This window comes from Polistes dominula, unplaced genomic scaffold (assembly GCF_049000335.1).
Source record: "Polistes dominula isolate Pdom_NZ unplaced genomic scaffold, Pdom_raw_medaka contig_27, whole genome shotgun sequence".
Classification (NCBI taxonomy): Eukaryota; Metazoa; Arthropoda; class Insecta; order Hymenoptera; family Vespidae; genus Polistes; species Polistes dominula.
The window spans coordinates 2184388-2207249 of record NW_028300906.1 but is presented as its reverse complement, the minus strand read 5'-3'; the positions used below and the strand labels follow the sequence as shown (position 1 = coordinate 2207249).

Sequence of the window (22862 nt, the reverse complement as noted above, 5' to 3'; positions counted from 1 at the left end):
TTTACCGATTGTTACCATCTTTCCAATTATTTTAGAAATGTTATTCTCTTCAGCTAACGTCACTCCCCCCCATCAACATTACTTCGTAATTTCTCATTTAATTTTTAAAACAAACAACAAATTGTAACATACGAAAACGTACAAAAAAAATTTAACAGGTGAGTTAAAATTTAATAAGTAGGATAAATATTTTTAAATGAAACTTTATTTTAGAAATGTATATCTTGTATATGTATATATGTATGATGTGTGTTTGTTAAGCATGCTTATAACGAAGCAAGTTTGTAACGAGAATTTCACGCTAATCTGGATCTATCTAAACGACAAAGGAGCGCGAGCAATGCATCAGGCTACATAATTCCAATCGCTAACGAGACGGACCGGTGGTATTCCACCAGCATGATGAGAACACGCTCGAACAGACAAAATCGTCAGAGCCTACAGTTAGCCTATCACCCGGTGCGCCTACCTATTCGCACGTAAATCCAACGAATGCTTTGTGGAATCAATATCTCAATCATGTTAACTGTCAAGATAACATTGATGTTGCTATACCTTCCCTGTCCCCCCCCCTCACCACCACCCACCTGATTCTAAATTTACCGGAAGGATTATCTTCCCATTCGATTCATTCATTTGCAAATAATGTATTTACGAGTGATGAAACGTTGCATCTTTCGAAAAAAAAAAAAAAAAAAGAAATAGAAAGAAATATTTTTTGCAATTGTATAATTTTTCTTTATTTTCTATTTAGGATTTTAACTAATTTTGTTGAAAAACATTTTATTCATTTCCTTTCCTTTCTACTTAAACCATCATTGAAAAACAATGTTTATAAATTATTAAAAAATAATGAACAAATCTTACGTTAAAATCCTATATGTGATTTCCCTGTTAAATTATTAAAAAACAAATGTGAAATTAAAATGAAAAATACAGATGGTATATGATTAGTTTTGAATAAAAAAAAAAAAATAAAAAAATAGAAATATAAAAAATTTGTTGGAAAGAAGGCAAGTGGCAGCATCACGTCGTCGTCGTCGTCGTCATCGTCTTGAGAGATTCGAGGATGAGGAACGAATGCTAAGGTGTCAACGTCAGAAGTGCTGTTTCATGGTAGAAGAAAATGTAAAGAGAGATAGATAGATAGATAGAAAGAAAAAGATAGAGAAAGAAAGAAAGAGGGAGAGAGATGAAAAGAAGACGAAAAAGGTAGTTGAAGTAACGGTGTACTCGCGATTTCCAAGGACGCGTGACGTTCCGTTACAACTCCTTGATGAATTGCAATGAAAAGCTAAGAGAAGTATATATGTATATATAAATGTAGAAATAGAAGGAGATAGAGAGAAATTTAAAGAGGAATAGTAAGAGAAAGAGAGAGAGAGAGAGAGAAAGATAGAAAATTAACAGCAGGTTCTTGAGCGATTACTTCACCGCGTGCCATCCTCATACACGGTACTCTAATTCACAAGTCTCTAGTCTAGCGCTATTACAACTGTCTCATTCAATTCCCATGGTTTTGTGATGGTACGTGACGATCTTTCGATGTTCCAAACCCCCAACCCAATTCAACCCTTTTGAGTAAAATTAGCAGCAGAGTTGTAAAGTCAAGTTACGAGTTTAGTTGGTGCTATGGGTACTTTAATGCTTTTCAATAATCTAACCACGTTCTAGTATATCTAACTTCGATCTAAAGTATTTTATCTTGAAATATATATATAATTTTAGTTCGGTGGTATCGTTAAGATCCATCTTAATCATGATAGAAGAAACAAGATTTACATTTGAACCTAATTATATTATTACATTTATCTTATATCTTTTGAGTCGCGTTTGTTTATATATTTAAACGAGATCGCGTTCAACGTTGTTAATTCAAATCATTTTCGACAATCTTCCTGAGTATATTATTCATATTGCATTAATGCAAATTCCTTTCAACGTTAAATCAGTCCTTTTGAAATAATTCAAATAATATGGAATTTATTAAATTCGTCAATAAAATGTTACTCATTTGACTTAATTTGTAAAAGATCAAGATAAGGAAGAAAATGAAAATGTTTTAAATTATTATAAGTGTGTTACTTACAATTCATGAAAGTAGAAAATTTCTGAAGAATGTAACATTTAAAAATCTACAGTCGTGTGTGTGTGTGTGTGTGTGTTGCCGATCGTAAAATACATATTACAATATCTCAACACTCGTAAACATAAAAAAGGTTAAAACTTTTAGCCTATGAAAAATAATCTAGATAAAGAAAAAAAAAATAGGAAAAAAAAAAAGAAAAGAAAATTTTCACCATCTAAGACTAGAAGATAGAGAAAGAGGAAAGCTCTTATTTTTTTCTCATACCCCCCGTTGGTTATACTATTTTATAAAGGAGAGACTTTTATGCTCCTTCGTAAACCGAAACGCGCGCCGTATTTTCGAAAGTTTCACGAAAACGATTTATAGCACGCCCGGTGATACGATGTAAATCTCGGTGTCTTATCTCGCAAACGTTTTTCGCCTATCCCCTGCCCTGCTCCCTCTCCTCCCCCCCCACCCTCCCCACTCTTACGGCATTATAAAAAATAAATTCCCATCTTAGTCGGTATAAACTATTACAAGAATATAAAAATCCGGAATGGGTGGAGGGGTAAAAAGGACTATAAAAAAGAAAAAGAAAAAAAAAACACAGAAAAAAGCAGAAAAGACCAAAAAAAAGTTATGACATCGTGATGGTTGTATTACGCGATGGAAAATAAGTCGAACGAAAATCAAAAACAAAAAATCAAATAAAATACTGAGAGTGAGTGTGTGAGAGCGAGAGAGAGAGAGAGAGAGAGAGAGAACAAATAAAAAACAGAAAAAAAATACATATCGATGATGAATGAACGAACTAAATGAAAAACGATTGAAAAGCAATGGGCTTGTACCGTGTGCTTTTCTTGTTTGACACCTGTGAAAAATTTAATTTATATATATATTTCTGGAGCGGTCAAACAAACAAAAAATAAAAGTGAACAGGAATAAAAGGTAAAGTTAAAAAAAAAAAAAAAAGGAAAAAAAAAGAAAAGTGGAATCTGAAATCGTGTGCAACTGTATAATAACGTTAAATACAACGGGTACGTAAATTATCCATCACTCGGAATATTGGCAAACGAATGCATGCATAGGTTCATGCATATGTGCCAACAAACAAAAAAACACACACACTCACATGCACAAAATAAAATCAACCGAACCGAATTCCTCCCCCGTCGAAAAAAAAACTCTCGGCAAAGCGTGGCTATTTTCTCGTCCCATTCTATTTTTTTTTGTGCAAGCAATATCCCGCGTTTCATACGAAAAAGGACATAATTTTGACCGAACACCATTCGGTATAACCAATTTTTATTTATTTATCCAACGTTTTACTCAAACTTTATCGCGTGTATAATTTTTTATTCGAGCCGATATTCAACAAATCAATGATTTAATATTACTATTGATATACCATTATTATGATCATTATTATGATCATTATTCATATTATTATTATATACTTATATATATATATATTTATATATATTTAATTATAATCTATATATTATTATTTATATATTCTATTTACTTATATATTATATATATTTATATATATTTAATATTATTATTTTTTTAAATTAATTTTTTTAATTATAATTTAAAATATATATATATATATTACTACAATTGCAGTAGTAATTTTTTTTTGCAACTACAATAGTAATATTATTTATTAAACGATTGAACCTAAAAGTTTTATCATCTAACCGAGATCACAACGAAACATACAACAATTTTCTAAATAAACATGAATCAAGATAATGATAAAAATAGATATATCTTTAATAAAGATCTTCTATAATCTTTTATAAAGAAAGAGAACGAGAGTTACATACTTACGTAGATAGAGATGAAAAAGAAAATAAAAAGATAACATAGAAACGAGAGATGAAAGTGCACTACGACGAACGTTCATTCGTTCATTCGTTCATTCGTTCGTTCTAGACGAGACTGCAGCAATAAATAAAAAGTATTATTGCTCTCCTATGGCTGAAACGGACAAAGAATTGTTCCTTTTTTTTCCCTCCTATATTTTTTTTCTTCTTTTTTTCATTCATTCTTTCTTTTTTATTTTTTATTTTTTTATTCTTTTTTTCACAGGATTCTAGTGTTTATTGGACTTGTTTCGCAGGCATAAATAATACTGGCTCACCGCTGGAAACTCGTAGACTGTGTTCTTTCTACAAAACTGCAACCCCTTACCCCTATCCTCCCCCCACCCCGTTCTGTCTTTCTCTTTCTTTGTCTTTCCGTTTTTTTCTTTCATTCTGCATCCAGTGAATCGTAAAGCTGCTTCAACATTCGCTAACTCGACCGTAACCTTGCGTGTTAAGTCCTTCCAGTCGCTAAGTCGACTATTCTAAGTCATAGAAAGGAAATCCTTTTATATAAATTTTTGTATTTAAAATTTGACAACCAGGACGAAGACCAATCTTTAAAAAAATAAACGAATGAAAATGGTATATGATAATAAAAAAAAATATCGTGTGAATATATTATTTTTCTCTTTGAATGTCGAATAAGTTCTCATAGTTCAGCGAACCCAAAAAAGAGGGGGAGAGAAGGGGGGTTCTTACTTGCATCGTTGAATAAAAGCAAAGCTCCCTTTTTCTTTTTCTTCTTCTTCTTCTTCTTCTTCGTCTTTGATTTTAGATCGAGACAAAAATGAAAAATGCAATTGCCAGAAGAAGACATTTCTTATTTCGACAAATCCCTGATCTGTCTTCTTATCGATAAAGAATTTTCAAGGATTTACTGTTCGCTCGACCGTGTGATCAAGTAAGTGAGTTCCCCATATTTTTTTTGCTTTTGCTTTTTTCATGAACCTTTCTCCTTACCTCTCTTCTATTTGTTTTTTATACTTGTTTTTTTTTCTTATGAATAAATAAAAGAAAAAAAATCGTTGTCCCCTTAAGGTTTATAATATTTTTCTCACTTGTCTCGTATAAAGAAGAAAAAGGGAGAATCATAAAAACTTCATAAGCAACATTTTCAAGTCTGTCTGGACGAGTGTATCCCTATAGGCATAATATTTTTATAAATAATGATCAAAATTAAACTATAATTTTGTAATTAATACGCTTCGTTGCATCCATGTTCAAATTACTCCCATTTTTAAAAAAAGTTTTTACTTCCAAAAGAAAAGAAAAAAATATTTCGGATCTATACAAATGAAATCGCATAATCGTACGGATATTAATTTTCAACGCATAAATTATATTCACGAGTATTAATAATTCTTTTATTACGAGTTTCTTTCTTTCATTTTTTTTTGTTCTATCCTCTTACCCCTTTCGAGATAATTTAAAAAAAAAAAAAAAAAAAAAAGAAAACCAATCATTTTATTTGTTTCACTTTAAAACATCGTTTCACAGATTTTCATGAATTATTACTTCGAACTTTATCGGCAATTGCAATCAGGTATACTTTATTCATTCAGTAGTTTGATTCTAGGCCAACTATTTCTAACGAAGAGGCAAAGCAAGGGAAGAAGAAGCCATCGGCTTCGATTAAAGTTAAGTGCATTCTACTGTACTTGTTTACATCGTAAATATCGCCGTTAATCGTTTGACAAAATATTATAGTTTTAAAGAGAAGAAACGTCGGAACAAATCAATTTTCATTAATCATAATAAACGATAACAAACAATCGTTATATTCTCAATAATTTTCACGAATAATATAATATCGTTCTCTTTTTAAATAAATTATTTCAATCAAAAAGAAAATAAAAACGAAAAAATCATGCACAATTATTTAATACTATAATTCCATTTCTCCCATCCCCTGAATAAGAAGAAGAAGAAAAAGAATAAGAAGGATGAAAACGTTGTGAACAATTATCACGAACAATTACAATGATCTAACAAAAATAAATTAAAACTAAAACACAATGATAATAATTATTAAATATTAATATTATTATTATTATTATTGTTATTATTACGATGAAATATCCATTGAGAATATTTGAAAGTAACGCCAGTTGATTGGTACGTCTGTGAAAGTTGAGAATCTCTGGGTACAATTATGAGATAATTATTCCTTTCCCCGAGAGTAAGAATTTCCCGTAGCTCGAAGTTGCTTTGCGATTTTACCCTCATCTCCGTTAATCCCTCTCTTCCTCCCTCCTCCCTTCCTCATCTACCACCTCTACCCCGTTTGCTTTTCATTCTCTACCTCTTTCTCTTTATCGTCTCTTTCCACGCAATACGGATCTGCACTCACGTTCAAAATGAGCCTAATAGCGGGCTCGTCCAATCCAACGCACTCACTCACTCACTCACTCACGCTACTAGTCCGTTTTACTCGTAGGTATTGTGCTTATGACGTTTTATCGATCCTATATATAGTTTTCTTCTTCTATTTTGTCTTCTACTTCTTTCATTATATCTGTCCCTCTCTCTCTTTCTCTCTCTCTCTCTCTCTCTCTCTCTTTCTCTCTCTTTCTCTCTCCTTTCTATTTTACTTTTTTCATTCAATGTATGTATTCCAGTTTTTATTCGAAAGAGAAAAATAATATCTTCAATATTGTAACGTTTAAATATTAAAAATATAATCGATAATAAGAAGAATTGATTCGATAATAAAATATTAATCACGCTTAAATAATTCCGATACATTTTAGTGAAATTGATTTAATTATTAATTGAAGAGGGGAAAAAAAGAAAAGAAAAAAAAAACAGAAAATAAAATCAAATCAAATCAAATAACGAGAATAACATCGATATCAGTATCGATATCGTACACTACTTTTTTATTATTTCTTTATTTTACTTTAATTTCTTTTATTCCTTCCTTCCTTCCTTCCTTCCTTCCTTCCTTCCTTCATTTATTTATTTCTTTTTAAGAATAAAATCTTGTTGCTACTGAACCTCAAACAAAATCAACAACAACAACAACAACAAGATAGAAGTCGAAGATCATTCGAAATATTTTCTTCTAACTATCTACTTCCTCTTAGCCTTCTTTAAACTTTCGACAATCTTATCATCGTCTTTCGTAACGAGGTAAACTTATTCGAAAACAAGAGAGTGAGAGAGAGAGAGAAAGAGAGAGAATGAGGAGGATGGGGGTGGGGGGTGGTGGGAACGTAAACTCGATTGTATTCTTAAGACAACGTCCATTAAAAATTTCGATTTTCTCTTCTATCGTGATTAATAGTCGTCTAGGTTCGAGTTTGTGATAAAGAAAACTAGAAAAATAGATAAAGAGAGAGATAGATAGATATATAGATAGATAGATAGATAGATGGAAAAGGAAGGAAGGAAGGATGAGATCGTGCAAACAGGAATTCGGTTCATCGCCTTCTTCCGCCATAAACTACGCGATCTCTTTCGTCTCTCACCCCTTTTATTCGAACATTTCTCGAAAAAGAGTAGAGAAAGAGAGAAAGAGAGAGAAAGAGAGAGAGAGAGAGGTCCTTAGAATCTCCAGGGTCTGCGTGCACCTTTGACCTATTTCTGACCCCTTACGATCGGAGGCTACGAAATAAAGATAAAAGTGAGAAAAATGCGTCTTCTGTCGACTCTATTCATGAGAAGATATATTGAAACCAGAAAAGATAAGAAAAAAAAAGTCAAACATAAATTTCTATTTCTTCTTTTTTTTTTTCTTTTGTACTTTTCTATTTCGTATTCTTTTTTTTTTTATTTTTATTCTTTTTTTTTTGGTGTCCTGTCTCTTTCCCACCACTTTTATCATTCATAGATACGGAAATTAATCCAATTTTATTTTGTCCTCGAGATTTTTCACGAACGATAACTAGTTAAAAAAGTACATTACGCAATTGTAATTAAAAATAAATCTATACATGGAAATTGAAACATTGAAGTATTGAATATTGAATAATATAACAAAGGAAAGGATAAGGAAAAGGACAGGACAAATAAAAATCATAGGAAGAAAGAAAGAAAGAAAGAAAGAAATTCTCTTTTTACATAGTAATAGTATCTCAGAATAGAAAAAGGTGAGACGGTAGAAAAATCTTCTTTTAAGTATAAAATGCAAAACATTTTGTGGTTACGTTTTCTTTTTATTTACGATTCCCCAACCCCAGACTCTTTTCTCTCTCATTCTCTCTCATTCTCTCTATTTCTCTCTTTCTTTCTTTCTGTTTCTTTGCTTTGCTCGTTTTCTAGGAAGCCTACGTGATCTTTTTCTCGGTTTACCACGCGAAACGATAAAAATGTGGGACTACTAGAGCAAGCATATTTTAATTTAGCATGAAAACGATGCTGCTAAAACATCGTCTTTTTCTTTTTGTTTCCTACAGGCCAACGTCTTCTACATCCGCTTTCTCTTCTCTCTCTCTCTCTCTCTCTCTCTCTCTCTCCTTCCTTTGTACTCTTTTACTATTATTTCTTATTTTTCTTCTCCCTTTTTATTTTATTCCTTTTTTCTCTCTTTTTATCCATATTCTCGTCGTTCTCGCACAGCTGCACAATTCCTGCTGCTGGGGGTTTTCTCTTCATCATTCTATCCCTTTATATATTTTTTTCCATTTTCCTTTTTTTTTTTTTTCCTTGTATGTATATATGTATCATCACATCGCTAACGAAACGATGCAAAAGTATTATTTTTACGATAACTGAAATTGCGATTTTTTTATAAGGAAATTACTTCTCTTTGTATTTACTCCCCATCCCTCTTAACAAATGATAACCACGTAAAAAGCAATCAATTTTCTATTATTATTATTATTATTATTATTATTATGAAATAACTAATAAACAGGTTGTGATATGCTTTTGTGTTTCTTTTTTTTTTTCAACAATTCAATTTACTAAGATAAATATATCGTTTAAGAGTTGTATTTAAAATCGATGAGAATGAATTATGCTTATCCACTCCCCTCCCCTGCCCCCGCTTCTCGTTCATAGAACTTTTTAATAAAGAAATTCTCATTAATTACTAATGCATTAACATTCTTGCTTTTATTTCCCCTCCTCCCACCCTTTTGATCCCACGCGTTTCTTGTTTCTCGTGTATTTAATATTGTCTTTGAACGAGATCCTTACACTCCTTTTACCTCTTCTTATTCTTATTCTTATTCTTACTCCTCTTTTACAAAGAGTTGCTTCATTCTAACTGTTAAAACGAAATGCATTAAAGAGAGAGAGAGAGAGAGAGAAGATAAACTAAAAGAAAGGAAAAGAAAGATTAACTGGGAAAAGGTGTTTTGCTTAAATTACAGGCCAACCCGATTTAACGAGCTTAAGTTCGACGATAAAAATAAGCTCCGATCAGGATGCCATCAGCCATATCGAACATTCCAATATGCACGAAGAAATTTAAATACCTCCCCTAAGAATTTTTCCCTCCTCCATTTCTCTTTTTTTTGTTCTTCCTTCTTTTTTTGTTCTTTTTTTCTTTAACGCGTTAAAAGAAAAGTAAAAAAGTTATAGAAAAATAAAAAAATAAAAAAAAATAAAAAAATAACAGTTCAAACAAAAATTCACGATAGTTTTCTTTTCATTTTCATCCATCTCATCTTCTCCAACATTCCTCTTTTTCTTCTCTCGTATTCTCGAGAGCAGTACAAACGACTCGATTAAAATTGACATAAATTATGATGAGACTATTTAAAAACTTATTATAAAAGATCAATAAATGAATGGATCGTATGTTTAATCAACCACGAAAAACTCTTTGATTACTTCTATTATCACTTTGAAAGAACAAACGTAAATGACAGAAAGTAGGATGGATGTATAGATAGATAGATAGATAGATAGATAGAAATAAAAATAAGAAGAAATTTCGTTGAATATACCGTTGGTTTCTCTCTAGCAAGAGTCAAGTTCCGAAACTCGAACTACATCACGATAATTAGAGACTGTTTCGTGAAACGAATGAAGGAGAGGAAGGGTTTAAGTTTCGAGTAACTTTACTGACTCATCCTTATTCCCTTTTCCCTTTACTCTTTCTTCTCAACACCCCTGCTACTCCTCCATCTCTTTACTCATTCCTCGTCTCCCCTTTTATCCTTCCCCCTATTTCTCTTCTCACCTTCTCTACCTTCAAGTACTCACTTTACTTATATATATATATATACACTTTGCTTCTATCACACTCTTACTTTTCCTTCATACACAAATTTAGTTTCCTTAAAAGCCACTAACATTCCATTCCTCCCTACCTCTCTCTCTCTCTCTTTCTTTCTATCTCTCTCACTCTATTTCTCATTCTCTAATATACAAACACACGCTCTTTTACTCTCTCACACGTACACACTTTTACTTTAGAATTATTTTCAATACAATCGTAAGGAAGAAAGTTAATAACGCCTAGAATCAACTGAATGATATCTCAGCTCGGCCAGGTGGAGAAACTTTTCAGTCAAGAGAAATGTTCCTTTCTCTTTCTATCTCTCTCTCTCTCTCTCTCTTTCTTTCTTTCTTTATTTTTCTCTCTTTCTCTCTTCCTCGTTTAGTCTATCCCCATTCTCGATTTCTTCTGTCCGTTCGTGTCAATCGTAATACGCCAGACTACTCTCATTTCTCTCTACTAATTTTTTATTCCTTTTTTTCTCCCTCTACAAACCCCACCTCCCTTCCCCCCACCCCTACCCCACTCCACGCCCTATTTCTCTCTCTTTTTTTTCCTTTGTCATTTGGTTCGAAGTTACTTTCATTTAAAAATTAATTAGAAAGAAACTTCTCTCGCGAAACTTAAATGCCAAGGTAGGATGGTTTAAGTAAAACCCAGGCATCGACTTATCGAAGATATTTAATTCAATTTACTTCCTTTTTTTTTCCTTTTTTCTAGTTTTCTTTTTTTTTTTTTTTGGTGTGTTTAATTTTTCTCAAAAGAAATTCTTTCTTGTTCATAATAGTCAAACATTTGACAGAAAAATCGATTTCATCGATTTTTGTGAAAGAATTATATCAGCAAATATTTGACTAACAATCGTTTATAACAATCTGTTTGTAATAAATGAATTTGTTTAATATCAATACACAAGGAAATGTATAAAATAAAATTTTTAAAATATCAATTGGAGTGAAATTAATTTCTAAAAAATTGTTTACAATTAATTGTTTATAACAAATACGTCAATTGTTATTAACAATATGATAAAACGATAGTCTATGGTCTAACGTTTAAAACAAATCTTTTTCCAAATCTCTACGATTAATAGTTTTCGAAAGGACATTTAAATTTTAATTTTTTACTATTGATAGATTTTTTTTATGAATGAAGCTACTGAACTACTGACCTACATAAATTCCAAGAAATTACGGCCGCCTTACTACGGTTACTACGGTTACTACGCTTACTACGAGTAGTAATCACGTGACCTACTCGCTACACGTGCTTCCAAATTATGAATAGAAAACTTGAAATGCTTATATCTCAGGAACAAATAATCGTAGAGACTTGATCAAAGGTTCATTTTAAAGGGCAAATAATACGTTTTCTACCTATAATATACTCGAATACTTTCGATATAATAAAAAAATCTAAATTTTTATAATATTCGTATAAACCTATATACGTAATACAACTTTCTTATAAGTTCACATACTTTAACGAAGAATAATAAAACGATAATAAGAGTTTATTAAATAATTAAAATGTTAATGAACTATACGAACACATTATAATAAAAAATGAAAAATAAACTATCAACGATTTTAACAAGAAACAACAAGTATACGAGTACTAACACGTTTAAGAAGAATTTTACGACTCACATTTACGAAAAATGAATGAGCGAAAGATCAGAACGGGATTTCTCCGGGCGTACGCTTGACAATGTTCGGAATTTAAAATGGAGTGGAGGAGGAGGAGGAGGAGGAAGAGGAAGAGGAGGAGGAGAGGTCGAATAGGTTGCCGACCTGGTGCTGCACAACGAACTATTTCTATCTCTCTTTTTTCATGGTGTATGAAGGAAGACGAAACGAAAGAAAACGAACGAACGTACCAGGCTAGCAGATGAAGGTGTGGAGAGATTGTGGAATGTGGAATGTGGCAGCAGCAGCAGCAAGAGCAGTGAGAAAAGAGAGAGAGAGAGAGGAAGAAGCAAAATCTTTTGAATTATTCATTTCAAGCAGATGGATGGAAAGAGAGAAAATGATCGAAAAGTAGAGAGAGAGAGAGAGAGAGAGAGAGAGAGAGAGAGAGAAAGAGAAAGAGAAAAGTGAGAAAAGAACGAGCGCAATCAGTGAGGGCCAACGCTCGGTTAATTCGTGTTTCGTGTCCCTTTTTTGTGCTCGGGACACTGACGGAAGAACGGGGATAGTTAATCATAGTGTGCTCGCTTGCTCGCTCTCTACCTATCTCTCTTTCTCTCTCTTACATGATTTTCTATCTTCTTCTTTCTTCTTTCAACGTTTGACTGAAGGGAAGAACGAGAGAGGAATCGTAAAAGGAGGCCACACGCTTCTACGACAGAACGAAGACGAAACTCCTTCCTCTCCTATCTCTCTCTCTCTCTCTCTCTCTCTCTCTCTCTCTCTCTCTTTGACTGGATACGAGAGACCTTACCCACGGAAATTGGAAACGTCCCGTGAAGAGAATACGAATATTTGCGCCTTATGGTCTTCTTGTATGTTAACAGCAGCAAACTATAAAAGTAATAGTAGTAGTAGTAGTAGTAGTAGTAGTAGTGATAGAAGGAAGGTAAACGATACGAAATGAAAGAATACAAGGAGTACCGAATGAACTTCTAGCACACGTCCATCTTCAACTACGATATATTTCACGCGCGTACGGGAAAACGATTTATCGCTATTTCCTCAGCAGGGGAAGAAAGAGGAAAGAAAGGTATAAAAGGAATCAGAGAAAAAGGTACACGAAGGGACGAGAATAGGAACTTATCCTGTGTCCACGTGAATATAGCTACGTCCATTAGTTCGTCTCGACTAAGAAGAGAAAAGGCGACGTATCCGGCTTTTCCTGGACTACCATACCACCATCAGCATCACCGTTTTAGAAACAACGATTCTTTCAAAGTTTAAAACGTTCCCGTGGTCTCTTTATTACCTAGGATTTCGTCGTCGTCTCCTTTTACTCTCTCTCTCTTTCTCTTTTTCTCTCCTGTTACCTATATATATATATATATCTTTTCCTAGCAACGGTTAAAGTACCACAAGAGAAAGAACACGTAATAAACGTTCGAATAAAATACAGGAGATAAAGAGGAAGGATTTTGATCTTCCTTTCTCTCTTTCTCTTTTTTTTTTTTTTTGTAAAAAAAGAAAAGAAAAAGAGAAGAAATTCTGGATAATACACAGAGATATCGATACTCAATCAGTCAATTATCATGATACTCTTTTTAACACGATTACTATTGTTAAATGAAACTTTGATCAAACGTTTTATGGTAAACTTTCGAATATTAAGCTAACCGATTGAAATTACTTTTGAAATAGAATAATTTCATTATACGTTTTCATTTGAAATACAAATGTTTTTGTTCTTTAAATTATTTGAGAAAACAAAAAAACGCGTATATTATTAAGTTGTAACAGTAGTTTTCTTCGTATATGCAAGATTCATAGATCCATCTACAAGAAGAAGAAGAAGAAGAAAAAGAAAAAGAAAAAAATGATAACAAAGTGGCAACAAAGTTTTAAAAGAAAGTTTCCAATTCCCCCCAAGGAAAATGGTAAAGGTACCCATGTTTTATAACAGCCACTCCATTCTTCTTCTTACTTTGGATTATAGATCTTCGTGTAAACTATGACTGTTTTCTTGTTCAAACTCACACGAATATGACGGGGGTTTTTCTTGGTTTCCTCTCTTTTCTTTTTTTTTTTTTTCTTATTGAAAATATAATCAATTATTCTATTACATTTTGTATTAATAATTATTACGAATTAATAATAATAATAATAATATATTATTATGATATTTAACAATGTCAATTATCTATAAAGTATTATCGACAAATTTAAATCGTATTTATATAATCCTTGCATAAATGTCAACCACCTTTAAACAAAATACAACTTTATTTTTCTATTTCTCTTCTTTTTACTTTTTCTACCACGCGTTATATAATCCTTGATGGAGAACAAAAAAAAAATGTAGAAAAAAATAAAAGAGAAAGAGAGAAAGGGAGTGTTGGTAAGGGGAAGGGAGAGTATAAAAAGGGGAACAATACTTTAACAAAGATTTTTCTATACGTGTTAGAAAAAATTGTATGTAAATACTCGCACGAATATAAAAGGCCATAAGAACGCGTTTAACTTCCATTAAAAAATAGAAAAGAAATAGTTGTAAGAATGAATGAAAGAAAGAATGAAAGAAAGAAAGAAAGAAAGAAAGAAAGAAAGAAAGGAAGAAATAAGAGATACATATATTCTGTAAGAATATTCTATAGGGGGAAGAGGGGGGTGGGAAGAAATAACTAAAAAGGCAAAAGCAAGGCTTTTTCTTCTTCTTCTTCTTCTTCTTCTTCTTTTAAAAGACTTGGAACGTGTCGCGAATGAAAGGGGCCCTTCCTCTCCTTATCGACCACGATTCTTCGAGACTTTACACAATCTCGAGTATCGATAACGGATCGGAAAAAGGAGACTGCTCTCTTTCTGAAGTAAACGAATTTAGGCTAGGTATATCGGAAGAGAATCAATCGACGGATCGATACCGTAACAAGAAAAATAAAGGAAACTAGAATATAGAGAGAAAAAGAAAGAAAGAGAGAGAGAGCGAGAGAGAGAGAGAGATAACTCGATGGTAGTAGAAGAAGTAGCAGTAGTTAGATAAAAGTCTTAGGAATAGCATTCTCTTTCGAATAAGAGTTCTTTCCCTTAGAATCGGAATCCGACGAGTTTTCAGTACGTCTCGATTTTTCTATCACGATTTAAAACAAACAAAAAAGTAAAGAAATATCCCAACCTCTCTGTCTCTTTAGTGTACGTATTCCATTTATTCTTTTTGCTCGTTGAGAGTTAAGTATAAAATATTCATGACAATTAAAAGAAAAGTAGCTCAACTTGGAAAAAGACGGGACAAATAGATAAAAAGAGAAAAAGAAAAAGAAAAAGAATGAAAAAGAGAAAGAGAAAGTATATAAGTAAAAGTATAAGCAGCTTGTTTTAAAGCTCGATTCGTCCGGTGAGTTCAGTCGACAAGGTTCAACGTTTGTTGGATGTTTCTAGCAAGTGCTCGAGGCTTCCGACTAATTTAATATCTCTGAGGGAAGTTAAGTTAGGGTTTATAAGATATAAAGAGAGAGAGAGAGAGAGAGAGAGAGAGAGAGAGAAAGAGAGACCAAGATATAAAGATATATAGAAATAGTGAAAAGGAACGAAAGAAAAGAAGGAAATGAAAGGAATATAACCGGACTTTCTCCAACTAACCGTCATATCGCGAATTGTCATACTCCATGCCGCCCAGGAATTTCATCTCGCACATAATTAATCTTGGCAATTACGCAGCCGACAAGTATAATTCCACGACTCCGAAGGTATTCGGAAGCCAACGTTACAACGTTCAGCACTATCCTTGGTTCACCCACAAACTCGAGGTTTCTCTACTCTCATCCCTCTTCCCTTTTCCCCACCCTCTACCCTCTATTCTATTTCACATATATATATATATATATAGAGAGAGAGAGAGAGAGAGAGAGATCAAGACAGGTCTCTTAGTTGTCTCACAGTCGTATGTTTCTCCGTACACGAAACAACCATGATGTTGAATCGTCCTGGATGCTTGGCATTTACAGACGACACCTTCAAATTGCATCCACCGTGTGACGACCAAACATATCACCGTCGATTCAGAATGTGTATACCATCGTTTATATTGTATTTCTGTTCAATTTATTTTATTCTTTTTTTTTCGAATTATTTAACCCATTGATTGCCAACTACGAGATATCTCGTAGTGTGTGCTACAATTTTAGATTAATTACAAATGGTTATTTGCGTTAAGAATTATTAAAAAGATCGAATAAAATATTTATATGGTGTAAACAATATTAATTATCAATTATTGTAAATAACATTACAATATTATACCATTAACTTAATATTATTATATTATTTTTCAAAATTTAAGGCAAGATGTTTTAAATATGTCTGCTAGTTAATGGGTTAAATAATAATAATAGAAGAAAGAAAGATTTAATTATAAGAATGCATCTATCTATTCTATTGATCCTATAATAGTGAATGCTAAAATATTAATTAAGCAAGAAATATATTATTGTTATTAATATATTACATGTGCTAAACAACAATCTTACATGCAACGAATGTAAAATACTTTTTTATGCTTGAGCTTAACATTTATGAATTATTCTTAAAATAAATCTGTCTATTTTACTGAATTGCATTTACACAAGAATGCAATTACACCCTTTCTTCTTTTTTTAATTATTTAAATAATAAACAAATAAATATAAAAAGGAACATATGTGAAAATCACAAGAGATAGAAGTGAAACCTTCAAAAAAAAGCAAATTTCGAGAGAATGAGACAAGTTCATGGTATCTGAAGTAGAATAATTTATTATATAATATTATTTTTACATTTTTTTTGTAATTATTTATTTAATAATTATAAAAATGCACGGCTGTAGGAATTCATTCATTTTAAAATCAGCCACATTCTGAAGAAGTTTTCACTTCAAAAATGAATTTCTTATAACAATAAGAAAGAAAATAGTTCATCTTTGAATTTCAATTTTATCGAGAAAGAAAGAGAGAGAGAGAGAGAGAGAGAGAGAGAGAAATCAATATCGCATTCTTTGGTTAAATTTTATCCAAGAATTTTCAAATATATGGTTAATAACATGACCAACCAGTCGGTGGGGAGGGGAGGATCGGAGGTAAGTTAGGAAGAAAAGGAGGAAGAGGTAGAAGATGGTTGGTTGAGGTAAGCTTAATATCGGACATGCCTGTAATTCAGAATAGTTTTTAGACGTAGAAATGATTTATAGCCTGGGGTAGTATTAGATTCGTAAATAGAATCCCCGTTTTAAGAAGTATGTATAGCATATCTGAAAAGGATGAAAGCGTGCCTTGCATAAGTATAACGTAAACCACTTACTTTAAAAGATTTTCTCAACACATATTTTGAGAAAATATTCATCGACGTTTCTTTTCTTTTTTTACTTTTTTTTTCTTTAGAAATTATTTTTCTTCTTTCTAATCAACTTGAATGATCTAAAACGTAATATAATAAGTACTATTTATGGTTATAGTCAATTTCTAAATTAGAATACTAGATATTTTGTTAAAACGTGTACCTAATCTTGTTCAATTCGACAAAATAGCAGAACCAAGAGAAGCGTGCATTCGGTTAAGGGAAATTTCAACTGGAACGAAGGATTATGTAGAATAAGTGAGAGAGAGAGAGAGAGAGAGAGAGAGAGAGAGAGGGGAGGAAGAGAGAAATAGAAAGAGGTGAGTGTGAGAAAGGGATGGAAAGTGTCGGAATCCTTGAAACGATTTACCCTGAACTAAGGGTAGAGTGAACGTCGTTCGTTGTTGTGTAAAACGTAGGAAGCTTCGAATACGTTACTGCCGAATTGTTTGCAGTATGCAAGTGGTTAGGTGGTTCGTCTTACTTGTCGGAAGTACGTACGTGTGTGAGACGTACCGAGTTTGTGGTTGTATAATGTCCGACAGCACGAACATCACCTGGTATTAGCATACGTAATCGTTGAGAATATGTGTGTAACATATATACATATATATATACCTCCTATACATATCTCTGTGGTTAAAATGTATGAATAAGATCCCCATTTCCTCCCATTTTCCCCAACCCACCCCTCAACTCTGTGGTGAAGTGACGGTAGAATACTTCAACAATAAAGTGCAAGAAAGAAGGAAAGGTTGGAGATGGCCAGACAACCTGTTCGTCTCCTTCAAGGATTATCCTAAACCTCACCTCACTTCACCTCCTCACCTCACGTCACCTCACCTCCTCCCCTGAGAACGATACTTATCCACTTGGAAGTTCGTTTGCCGAATTTGTTCCACTCGACGAGACGTACGCGACGAGAACACATTAACCTTTTCCAAAGAGGTTAATTTCTACACCTTCTCTTTCTCTCTCTCTCTCTCTCTCCCCCCACCCTTTTTTTTGTATTTACTAAAATACATGGTGATCTATAAAGAAAATCTTAGTAAAAAAGATTTACGAGAAAATCTAATAGGAAAAAAAATAATTCACAGAAATACAAATATAATAATAATAATAATAATAATAATAATAATATTTAATTAAAATCAATGGAAGATTCGATTCCCCATCGTTCAAAGAATTTTCTTCTTCGTTAGAATTTTAAATAAAAATTTCTATGAATAAAAATATCAAATAAATCGATATATTTATTTTGTTTCTTTTGGTTAATTTTGTCTATGATTTTCTTATCTTCTTATTTTTTTTTTTCAATTTTCTCATCGAAAGCAGTAATAGCAACAGGATGTGTATAAGAAAAAAAATGGAATGAAAAAGAAAGAGAAACAGAGAGAGAGAGAGAGAGAGAGAGAGAGAGTTCCCATTCGAGGAGACAGACGTATTCAGAGCAGAAAATAAAATCTCCGGGGTAGTCCGTTCACGGTATATTCAAGAACGTTTCTTTCCTATTCTCTCTTTCTCTTTCTCTCTCTCTCTCTCATTCTGTACCTTTACTGTCCTCTATTCCCTCTCTCTTTCATCTCATAACTTTTCTCAACCGAAAACGACGACTTTCTATCTCCAAAGCCAAACTCTTCTTCTTCCTCTATCGTTTGCCATTGAACATCGTATCTTCTCTTTCTCTCTCTCTCTCTCTCTCTCTCTCTCTCTCTCTCTCTAACTCTCACTCTAACACATACATATGATTCAACTGACCCACGTAGCACTTAGTTCTCTAAACCAACCGGCAAACTTCGTGAGATGCATTTGAAATGCGACACGTGCGCTACGGCAAAATTTTCTACGACCAGACGTGCAATAGTAAGAGCTTCTCTTTGACTTTACAATTTTGAAAAGTCTTTGCCGATAAGGAAAAAATAATAAAAGAAGAAAATAATACTACGGTAGTAAATGATTTTTATATTATATATATATATATAAAATATATTTCAATAAGATGGAATAAAAGAAATAAAAAAAATAATAGCAAGAAGTGCAATAATACGAAAATGTCTCTTTGACTTTACAATTTTCAATGAAAAATAGAATAAAGTAATTGAATATAAAAAGTATTTCGAAAAATATAAAATATATATATATAAAGGATAGAGAGAGAGAGAGAGAAGTAGAGAAGTAGAGAAGTAGAGAAATGAGAAGGAAGTTCATCGAGGCGCAAAAATTCTTCGTCAGCGTGTGTCAAAAACTTTATTCAGGAACGTTCCTACTCGACGAAGTGTGTATCGAAACAACACCGAGAAAAGTTTTTAGATGAAAAGCTACCCTGTTAAATTAGTTTGATAACAATATAACTCTCTTCTCTCTCACTCTCTTTTTCTTCGTGCTGGTTAAATGCGATATAAAGAAACCAAAAAAAAAATAAATAAATAAATAAAACAACAATAAGAATAATATTCTTCGTATCTTTGTACCAATCTTATTAACTGTCTTAACATTAATTGCCTTTTTGTATGATTCAACGATTTGCCACAATAAAAAAAAAAGAACATTATGCAAGAAATTAATTGGACACTATAAATAGCATTTAAAAAAATATTAATTTATTTAATAATATAATTATTAAAAATAATTACTAAATTATTTTTAATATATTAACAACAAATAATTTTGACACTGTTAATAGCATTAAACAAAAATATGAATACATTTATATAATAATGTAATTATTTAAAATAATTATTAAATTATTATATTATTAAATAATATTTTCTATAAATAATTACTAAACTAAATTAAAAATAATAATTATAATGCAAACATAGATATTCTTACTTTTTCGACAATAGAAAAATTCTAATAATTTCAAATGGTAAATTGTCAATTAAGAAAAATGCATAATCAAGAATCAAAAGAATAATTATTGTATTTATATTATAATAAATTGAGAATTTCTATAGAAAAAAAAACATAGTAATTTTGGAAATATAGAAAGAAATATAGGGAATTATATTTAACCGGTATTATCATTCTAAAACATGGAACTAAACGGGCCATAAAATTCGTGCAAGTTAGATAGCGCAAAGGACTTTTGTTTTGTTCTTACAAACAGCACACATATATCTATATATACCTATACGAAAAGGAATGAGAGAGAGAGAGAGAGAGAGAGAAAGAGAGAGAGAGAGAGAGAGAGAGAGAGATAGAAGGATGTACATGTCGCGATACGATGTGGTGTCGCGGTTGCAGTGGGAATGCATCTTGTCTCTATATATCCGTGCCCCGATTGCAGTCGTGGTTCTATTCGATGTCGAGGAACCGTACCTTATAGTCGTAGAGTAATCGAGTAAGGTGATTCCCGTTGGTGGTAGTTAGCTCAAACGAAGAGAAACTGAGATAGACTAAGAAAGAGATAGAAAGACACACGAATTTTCAGCTGTCACTAACATGAATCAACCAGAATGAACGAGCATTTATATACATGCACACTAATACATACACAGGTTATACATAGATATCGTACATACGTGTATAGTTTCTAAACTAGATTGTCATGGGATAGATCAAAATTGAGAAAGATTGTAAATGAAATATTAACTATCAAAGATACGATCAAAATCTTATTAGTAATAGTTGATAATAAATGTAAAACATTCCATGATTTACATTAACCCATTGACTGTCAACTACGAGATATCTCGTATAGTGTGTGCTACAATTTTAGATTAATTACAAATGGTTATTTGCGTTAAGAGTTATTAAAAAGGTTGAATAAAAAATTTATATGGTATGAAAAAACATGAACATATTCGCGGCCGGCCATATTTTTTTCCTTTTTTAAATACTGAGTACTGGCAAAAATAATGAATTATTTACATTTATATTTAAATAATAAAATATAATAATATAATAAAATATAATTATTGAAATAATTAAATATAAATTTGTTATATATTAAATGATATTAGGATATATTTAAATATTTATATAAATATTTAAATAATAAATATTATATATTTAAATTAATATTATATATTTATATTATAAAATTTATATAAATATAATATTTAATATATTATATTATATATAATAATAATAAATTATATTTATATTATAAAATTTATATAAATATAATATTTAATATGTTATATTATATATAATAATAATAAATTATATTTATATTAATATATAAATATAAAATGAGATGATATTGGTAAATACCATTACAATATTATATCAGTAATTATTACATTTTTCAAAATTAAAACCAAGTTGCTCTAAATATGTCTACCAGTCAATGGGTTAAAGATATTTCGCTATTTTCTTTCTCTTTTTGGTTATAGATTGATAGAGAAAACAATATATTTGACGATTTATAAGAATGATCTATAATAAATATTAATATCATTTAAACAATCGTTCTTGAATAAGAGAAAAATATTGTTTTCTAACAATTTAGAATGCGTGTCCTCTTCTGCGTTTCGGAGCATTTTCTACTTCTTTTTCTTCTTCTTATTTTCTTATTCTTATTCAACCTAGGTAGAATACGTTAGATCGTACAAATTGGCTAGCAAGGATCTTTCTCTAGGTTCCTCCTCCTGTGCTTTTCTCTTTCTCTAACTCAAGTATTGCCAAGAACTGGCACCATAAGTCACAGAGCTACTCGTTCCACCGACAGAGAAAAGAGAGCTGCTTTTCTCTAACACCCGTTCGGGGACGAATTCGCATTATCTTCAATTCAATTTATCCTAATGGACGTTATCCATCCGCAAATTTCTAAAACTTAACTCTTTTGTATTACTTTTTTTTTTGGTCTAATTAAACGTTAAAAAAAAAAAAAAAAAAAAAAAAAAGAAGAAAAATAATTAAAACGTTCTCGTTAATAAGAATTTAATTATAAGTATAACAAAAAAAAACAAAAAAAGAAACTCTCCTTTGCAAAAGAGGAAGAAAATTTTAATTTTAATTGACCTCGAAGACGATGTAATTAATATAATAAGAAAGAACAAAAAAAAAATAAGAATACTAATTTGTCTCGGGTGTAAACGCATTAAATATGACTTCACTCATGATCTACGTTACGTTGATATCTTATCCTTAGTTTCCCACGTGCTTGCAAAAATATATAATAACGAACAGTAATAAAAATGTAATCATACTTAATAGAAAATTAATGGAGTGTAGGGATCTTTAATAGTTAGGGTGGGATAGTACGCTCGGGACATTCTCAAACTGTGCGATTATCGCGAGTATTAAAGTGAATCAACGTCGCTCAGGGCCAAGATGCTGCTAGTCGACTACATGGAGTCAGTGTTCCTAATGTTTGTCTGCCGTGACGGTTCACGTTGCTATCCAAGCCCAGGACTTCCTACTACAAGCTCCTTAATGTTACTACACGAACAGGACTAACACTTTGAATAGGGAAACGCGTTTCTACGCGTTGCTTCAACACCAACTGCTGAGTTAACGCACACCTAGTCTTCGAGAATATCGATATAATTTAACATACGGGACACGAGGTACGTTCTAATGGCTAAGGACAAGTCCCCATGTTCCTTTCTCTACCAACCGGTGAACCAACTACTCGCGCAAATGAAGTCACCCAAGACGCCATTGTCCCTTCCTTTTGTAATTTATAATACGAGTTAACACCCTTCTCGGCTAAGAATTTAAATTCGAGAAATGAGCTAACGCAATGTACATATATATATTTCCTTCCCCATCACAGATATTGACTAAAAATTCCTGTTATTTAAGTA

The 22862-nt window shown here is 31.8% G+C and overlaps 1 protein-coding gene across 1 annotated transcript in view; it reads right to left on the bottom strand.

Annotated features, from left to right (window-relative positions):
• Sol1 (CUB domain-containing protein Sol1) overlaps positions 1–22862 on the bottom strand; it is a 395528-nt gene that overhangs the window by 290249 nt on the left and 82417 nt on the right. The gene's annotated exons all lie outside the window — the stretch shown is intronic.